The following is an 8503-nucleotide window of genomic DNA, read 5'->3' as shown; positions in this document are numbered from 1 at the left end:
CCTAACAAAATTCTACCAAGATGCTTATTTATGATTTTGACTTCTTTAATAGGGAATCATTTTTCCACAATCTGTGGAAAATGTCTAGATAAAATTTTTGTGTTAATAGAATCACGCTTCATTAACTAAGGCTATTGTTAAGGCAAATATCATGGACAAGATGAGTTCAAGTAATTAGTTTTCTTCTGATACTGTTGGCAGAAGTAGAAGATAGTGCTTCACCAAACAGTTCTTTTTAATGGTTTGATCGATCTCTCATTCTTCCATCTGCTAACCTGAGCAACTTCGTGGAAGATAACAATATGTAATATAACAACCACTGTTAATTCCTATCATTCCGTTTTGAAACCCTGGATCATTTTTATTATTTTTGCTTTGTTTTGTTTTCATCTATGTTATTGTTATTTTATTATTTTTAGTCTCTTTATAATAAAAAAAGGGAAAGAGAAGATACAGCACACTAAGCCTGGGAACTCAGTTCTGCTGAAATAAAGGGAAAAAAATATCTAAGAGCTGTGAGAGGATCAAAAGACATCTGTTTCCTAATTATCTTCAGTCAAAGGAAAAAATAAACCCCTTACCTTCCGATAGGAGCTAGCCTTCCCATGTGGAGCAAGGTGCTGCCTCTTCAATGCCTACTCTCTCACAAAAGCTGAGATGCGCATGTGATCTTTCTGATGATTACAGTTCAGAGCAGTGGTTTCAAAACTGTTGAGAAATACAGTACTTTGAAAAAATTCATCTATGAGAGATGCTGAGAAAGAACCTATAATTTTAAATTTTTTTCAATAAGTGGTCTAAGGAAAGGGAAAGTACAATCAAAAAGAAAAATGTCTGAATTTTACTCAAATTTCTAAATTTTACTTGCCCTGCTGGGAAGGTTAAGAATATCCTAATCTGTTATTTATTAAAAGACAATATCTTCAACTAGGATCAATTATTTCCTTTCTTCATTTTTTTTTCTTTGGGGCTGGGGGTTAGTATTTGGGACTGAACCCAGGGCCACACACATTCTAGGCAGACCTTTTACTTTAAGTTCTTAAAAATGTCCACTTTAAGAAACCATAACAACCTCTAATGCCTTAATGTTTTCCTTGTTTGTATAACAGAATGCCATAGACTGGGTAATTTCTAAGCAACAGATTTTTTTTTTCTTACCTTTGTAGAAGCTGGGATGTCTAAAATAAGCCACAGTGCAATTGATGGCTGTATCTTCACATGGCACAGGTGGTGAAGAAAAAGTCTGGTCTCCTCAAGTCCTTTTATTCATCATCAGTGAGGTCAGATCCCTCATGAACTAATCACCTTCTAAACATCTCATCTCTTAATATCTCATGTTGGAAGTTATGTTTCAAAATAAAAATCTCAAGGGATGGCAAAATTCAGGCCATAGAGCTTGGATTCCTATCAGGCTTTATTATTTACATAAACCCAAAGATTCTTCTAATGTATCATCTATGTTACTGGTATCCAAATATCATGCTAAGTGCCTTTTCTACTATATAATAAGTTATTGATGAGTAGTAGCTATTTATACACACATATACACACACGTACATACATACATATATATATTAAATATAATTATTCCTTGAAAACTGAGTCAGAGAAAGTACTTGGTAGTCTAAAGGATCTTCATAGTGATAGTCTTTCTTTAAAGAAGAAAAATTGTATGTAAAGTTTTATATAAATTTTATAAAAACCATGTGAAGTTGTAAATTTTAATTTAATTTTACATATTAATGCTATTGTTATATACAGTGGTAGGGATCAAACACAGAGGCTTGTGCATGCTAGCCAAATACCACTGAGGTGCATCCATCCAGCTAAATCATGCATTTTTTATAATAATATTCTTTAAGTATTCTTTACATTACTAATTTACTTTTGTTATAGACATTTCAATGAGAAAATATACTCTTTCTTTAAGAGTTATTTTTATAATTGAAAGTAAAAAAGCGTGTAGGAAATCATCACTAGCTACCATAGTAATTTACAAAGCCATAGTAACAAATGAAATACATGTTAACAGTCTAGAATCTAACATAACGAAAGCACAGATTCTTCAATTTTCCTACAGTCCTTATGGATAATAAATCATTATTAGTTGTGGCTCATGAGAAATTTTATGCTTTTTTAAGGTGTTCTATAATACAAAGTTATAAAGTATTATTTGTGGTACATTCTGATTTCAATAGTATAATTTTTGAGATATTGGATTATGCTGCTGCTTAAAATTTCTGGCTAATGTTATTACATATATTTAGTTTCATAAAAAGAAGTCTGTAACAAACTTAGATTTTTGCTTAAAATATTATCAAAAATACATAAATATTTTGTCATATGTATGTGAAAAATTCATTGGATTTGGCTACTATATATTTATACTTCATTTTTTTAAAAAAAATCTGATAAAATGTTACTACTTTTCTCTATATTAAAAGCACACATACCATATATATTATAATATACTTTAGGTGGAAGTAACAGAATGTAAGCTCAGAGACAAAGGGAAAAATAGGTTGTCTAATAAGTTAAAATTTTAAAACAAAGAATAATTTCATTTTAAAACTCAAATTCATCAGTACTTACATTAAAGATAGTAGATTATGCATTTTGATATTAACTTTAGAGCCAATTAAGTTATATGAACCTCATTATCATTTTTCCTCAGAGACTTTAAGTTCAGTGTTCCATCCGTAGCCGATTAAGGATAAATGCTTTCTACATTTTCTTCAGTAGCTATGTTGGTACCTGAAGCATGTGAAGATTTTACCACCGGGAGTTTGAAAAGAAATGAGAAAAGAATATCCACAAAGAAATATATAGAGAGTAAGTTGCTTGAAAGTGGACCTTTTTAATATTATAATTTTGTTTTACTCCAAAATGTATGCATTAAAAGACTATTATAAACTGCAAAACATCCAAATTCTAATTTAAGAAATAACCAAAATTGTTATATTTTTAAGTAATGAATAATTTCACTAAACACCCCTAGTAGAGTAACTTTTTTGATGTTTTCCAAATGCTAGGATTTTAAAATAAATTTATATTTTAGAGGGTTTCTCACTATATTTGTGATACTACTTTATCAGAGAGCTGCTCACCTTTGCCAGAATGTGGAAGACGGAGGAAGAGACTGAGGTCCCACAATCCCCTTCGAGGGCGACTTCCCCAGGAACCCAGAGACTTGATGTTGGGCCCCGCCTCTTGACTGTTCAGACACTGTACAGCCACGGGCTGTTCTAGGCCACGCCTCTAACACTTGGTTTTAGAGAATATTCCAGGTTCTAAATACAGTAATGGTTTATTATTGAGGCAGGTAAAAAGTCAGATATGGATAAAATAATGAATGATGGCTATTGGAAGGTAATTCGCAAATGATGTCACTACCGTATAAGAAAAAAAATCTTTTCATATAAGAAAATACCTTTTCTTATTATGTACTCAGGTATAGTCTATTTAAACCATACTAAGTTCACAACATAATAAAACAGTGCAAGAAACTAAATTCTTAATTTTTCAGACATTATTGAAATGTTTGTTTTTTATTCTGTTTTTCAGTTTCTGATATTTGTAAAATTTGTATTAGTTATCTATTAAAGTAAATATGTCTTCATGCACGCCTTTATTCCTTAAGATTATTTCTATCTTATAAATCACTTGAGCGTCACAGACACCTTGGCGAGTAGAAGCAGTAAATGTAACTTTTCTCGTCCGAAATATTAAAAAAATAGGTAACGGAAAACTAACTTATGAATGTAACCAAGTATCACACTTTATATTGTTTTAAAGATTTCTTTTGAGACATTCATTTCGTTATGCATTCTTATGATATTCTATATTCTTCAGATATAGTTAGCATTTGGTGTTTATTCTCTGTTAATGACAAGCAGTTAATTTCTCATTTAGAAATATTTGTCTTCTAGAAATTAAAAGCTATGTATTTGTGCATTGCCTGAAATGTAGAAAATTTATTCTTCCATGTAAGGGTCCAGCTCTAGTGTAATGAATATTTTGCATTATCTTAGGAGTACTGTGAAGATACTAACAAACAGAATGACCTACTCCTTTCCCTGGAGATTATTCCAGGCATGTTAGCTGTTTAACTTTATTTCTTTTGCTTTCTTTTTCTCCAGTCCAATTTAAAATTCAACAGGTTAGGGCTGGGGATTTAGCTCAGCGGCAAAGCGCCTGCCTGGCAAGCGCAAGGTCGTGAGTTCGGTTCCTGTACTGGAGAAAAACCAAAAAAAAAAAAACCAAAAAAAACAAAAAAAAAATCACCAGGTTTAATTTTCTATCTTTTAAAAAGCCCATGGCATACTTTTCACTTAACTTTAAATTTCATTGAAAGAGTATTGAATCAGCAAATATAACCACTTAAATGAGACAGATAAGCAGAATAAGAAATACATGGCTAAGTACAATCTTTTTCAAAATATTTCTTTCCTTACCAAATATGACTTTTATGATCTGCATTTTCATGGTGAATATAACACTATAAACTTTAAAAGATGTTATTAATTGGAACAAATCCCAGTTAATGAGAAATCTGTATTAGATTTGTATTTATTAGAAAAAAGTCATTTCCTGACTTTCATCCTAATTATGAAATAATTATAAGTTCAGTTAAAATGATAAATTGCAAAATCAAGTCATTTTTAACATGACATTCTATGAATGAAAACTAAAAATAGAAATATAGTGTAAGAACCTGAAAGAGTAAATCTAATCTAAAAGGTATAGTAGATATTCTGAAAGGGAAAAAAACATGCTCAAAAGGATAGAATAACTGAGATGAGGGAAAAGAGAAAAGAAAGAAGGAAGGGAAAAATACATATATGTGTATACACAACATAACTAAAATAATTGTACTACTACTTTCTGTTGCTTTAGGGAAAGGAACAGTTAATGTTTAGTTGTTTGATCAATCTTACATGATTATATTTGTTTAACTGAGTAACCAAGTTGAAGATAACAATATGTAATACAGCAACCATTGTTAATTTCTTATCATCTTGTCTGAAATTCTGTATTGCTTTTACTGTCTGGGTGTTGTTTTGTTCACGACTGTTTGTTGTTAATATGTTTTCATTCTTTTATCTTTGAAATTTAAAAAACTATATATAATGTCTTAGATACAAAGTTAAATGTTATTGGAATTATTATAATTATTGCTTCAATTATATCCTAAAAGTATCATGGCTATATAGGCATAAAACAAAATATTATAAAACATATTGCATTAAATAAAGACACTAGTACAGCTATGATTTAATCTAAAATATTATACTTATTTTCAAGAAAATTTAAAAATGGAATTAAATTTAGGAAGAAAACTAGTAATATATTGAACTGTAAATTCTTTTTTTTTTTTTTTTTTTTTTTTTTTTTTTTGGTACCAGAAATTGAATTCAGGCCTCACGCTTGCCAGGCGGGTGCTGTGCCACTGAACTGTTCCCCCGGCCCAACTGTAAACTCTTATACATGAATTGAAAACTACATTTTTCCTATGCAAAAGTGAAAAGTATTTTTCAGTTCTGCATTTATGTCTAGGTTACACATTTCTTAAAGATTCATGTATAATGTTATGCTCTTTATGGACTATAAGAGAAACGACAACTACACTTCGGTGTTATATTACCTCTGGCTCAAGTTGGCTTTCTCCCATAGTTATGAAACAATTCACTAAGCTGTTTCTATATTTGCATCGTTTGTCTCCTTCAGAACACTCTTATAGAAATGAAAGAAAGTGAGCTTGTTCATCACAAAAATATGCTCCTGTGACACCATAGATGTTAGGTAGTGTAAAGACTGTACAAGACACAGGTCATTTAGCTGACAAGTAAGTTTTCTATATTCACACAAATAACAACAATGTGTTTTTTGAATTATCCTGCCAAACTAATACAAAATCTCCTGATAATAAATGAACACTTTCTATAGACTATAGATTGTTTTTAAAGTGTGGTATCTTTTACATCCTAACTAAAGTAAGTCAAAATATCACATTTAAAAATCCAAATATATGTCAACCTGATGCTTTCTTTTCTCTCTGTTTAATCCATGGTGATTTGTTGCCCACCCCCGCCACCTCATATGAGCACTCTTGTGACTCCCTGTGTATTCTCCAGTACTTTTTCCTTTCTTTGTTTTTCTTTCACTTTTTGAGACAGGGCTAGCCTATGCAGTTCAAGCTGACTTGGAACTCACTTTGTAGCCCAGGCTGGTCTCAAACTCCAAACAATCCTGCCTCAATTTCCTGAGTGCCGGGATTACAGGTGTGCGCCACCACAACAGACTTCTCCAACACTTTCTAAATTGGCATTACTGCAATCTTTTGTATTTACCTTTCTCATGCAAATAAGCAAATGGGTAAGCCTCCAGCTTTTATCTCTCTCCAAGTCCTATCTTCCATTTTAGACAATACGGTAGAAATATTGTCATAAATGTGATAAAAAATTGACTATTGAATGTATAATACCACAATTTTACTTCCTAAGTCCATTTCTCATTCTTGTTAATGCCACCAAAATTGTTTCTCATTTTCTTTCACAAACACAAAATCTTGTTTGGCAATACCCCTTTTATTCCCTATGTCTCGTAAGCTTCCTTATCCCTCGAGTCTAACTATATTCATTTCCATTTCTAGTCATCTCTGTTTCAGTTTTTTTACCTTTTTTCCTAGACACGGCCATGTCTTTCTAATCAGTCTCTACACTGTCAGCATTTGTCTAGTTCATTTCATTCCATGCACAGCTGTAAGTACAGAAATCCAATTTTGAGTATATTACTTCAAGAAAAACCTGACTTTGAAATGTATTCTCCTGATGAAGCATACCTTTTGGAAATATCAAATTGTTCCTCACAATATATTGTAGTTTTTTTTAAAAAATAGGGGATGGAAAAGTGTCCATGCAATATGTTACTAAATATACTATATCAAAATGGGAAAAATGAAGCAAATATTTTAAATAAATTTTCTGCAAAAAGAGACATAACTGGGAATAGAAACTAAACTCATGCCTTATGCTGTTTGTCTTTGACAGATTTGTTAATATTTTATGTAATTATAAAATGAATTTAAATGTCTGAAAGTCCTAATATTTGAAAACTAAAATAATTCATGTTGCCCAAAACCTAAGACCAGATGTAAACATGAAATGATAGAATTTAACTCTATGAAATAGAGAAATAAGTAATTTTTTTGATCATAGAAATTGTCTAGGAAAATAAAACTAGAAAATCATTATTTTTAAAAAATCAAAATTTAAATTGAGTTTGTTTTCATTGGCCAAAAAGGTAACTATTTGAGCATTGATAAGGACACTAGTTACAAAAGTTTGAAAATCAGTAAGTACTTTTAATCTAAGAAATATAATAATATAAACAAAAGTATTAATGGTGATAGTTGTGGCTGAGGAGTTTTGGAACACACAGGAAAACCACTTCTGCACTTGGGAAACTAAGAGGTACTTTAAATAGAAAAACTGAGGAGGAGAAGAAAAGGATAGGGTGGTGGAGAGAGGAAGAGGACTGAGACAGATTGGGGGGGGGTGGGTTGTGTGATTATAGAAGGCAAATAATTCCAAGATCTGTAGTAAGCAGCTTGAAGATGCAAGAGAGTCCATTGCAGAACTCCAGTCTGCATCTAAAGTCCAGGGGACACTGGAGCCAATAGCATCAGTTTCAGATGAAATGCCAGCGGTAAGAGACCTGGGAACGTCTGATGCTTCAGTCAGATAGGAGGATCTAGTTCCTTTTGCTTTCTAGATGTCAGCATTTTTAGTGTATTTAGGATGTAATGGAAGATGCCCACCCACTTCAAGGAAAGAACTCACTTTACCCAGTCCATTAATTCAAATGTTAACTGAAAGACATGCCAAGAGTAACCTCTGATCAAACCTTAGCACACTATGATTCAGTCAATTTTACATACAAATGAATCACCATGCACACAAAAATATTATTTGAAATGGTCTTGACTAAAATGATTGAATGTGGATGTAATCAAAACTCTCAGTTACAAGTAATAAAAGATTATTTTATGGCTATAATCATCAAAGTCTAGATTATGATATGTAATGTTTCCTTGAATAAAATGTATAAAAAAAAAAAAAGAGTGAAACTTGAAACATTAAAAATAATTAAGCATCATTTTTTGCAAGTCATAGCATACACTTAACTTTTTTTTTTTAGTGATACCAGCTATCAATGCAGAGCCTCACACATGTAAAGGACTACACTTGCCAGTGAGGAAACCTCAGCATCTTGTGGACATATTTATCCTAATGATTCAAATAGTTTTAAAACATCAGTATTTGATAAAAAATCTAGAGATTAGTAGTGGTTCATGTTGATGATACAATTAAATATACACAATGTCATGGAACTGCATATAATTTTAAAATGTTTAAAATGGTAAGCTTTGTTTTGTGTATCCATATACATGTTCATAATCTTGAAGAATTTTAAAAATGGAAACTAGAATTGAAATAATTGC

The sequence above is a fragment of the Chinchilla lanigera genome, unplaced genomic scaffold (genome assembly GCF_000276665.1).
Source record: "Chinchilla lanigera isolate Chin_1 unplaced genomic scaffold, ChiLan1.0 scaffold00008, whole genome shotgun sequence".
NCBI lineage: Eukaryota > Metazoa > Chordata > Mammalia > Rodentia > Chinchillidae > Chinchilla > Chinchilla lanigera.
Note: the sequence above shows the minus strand (reverse complement) of the source record.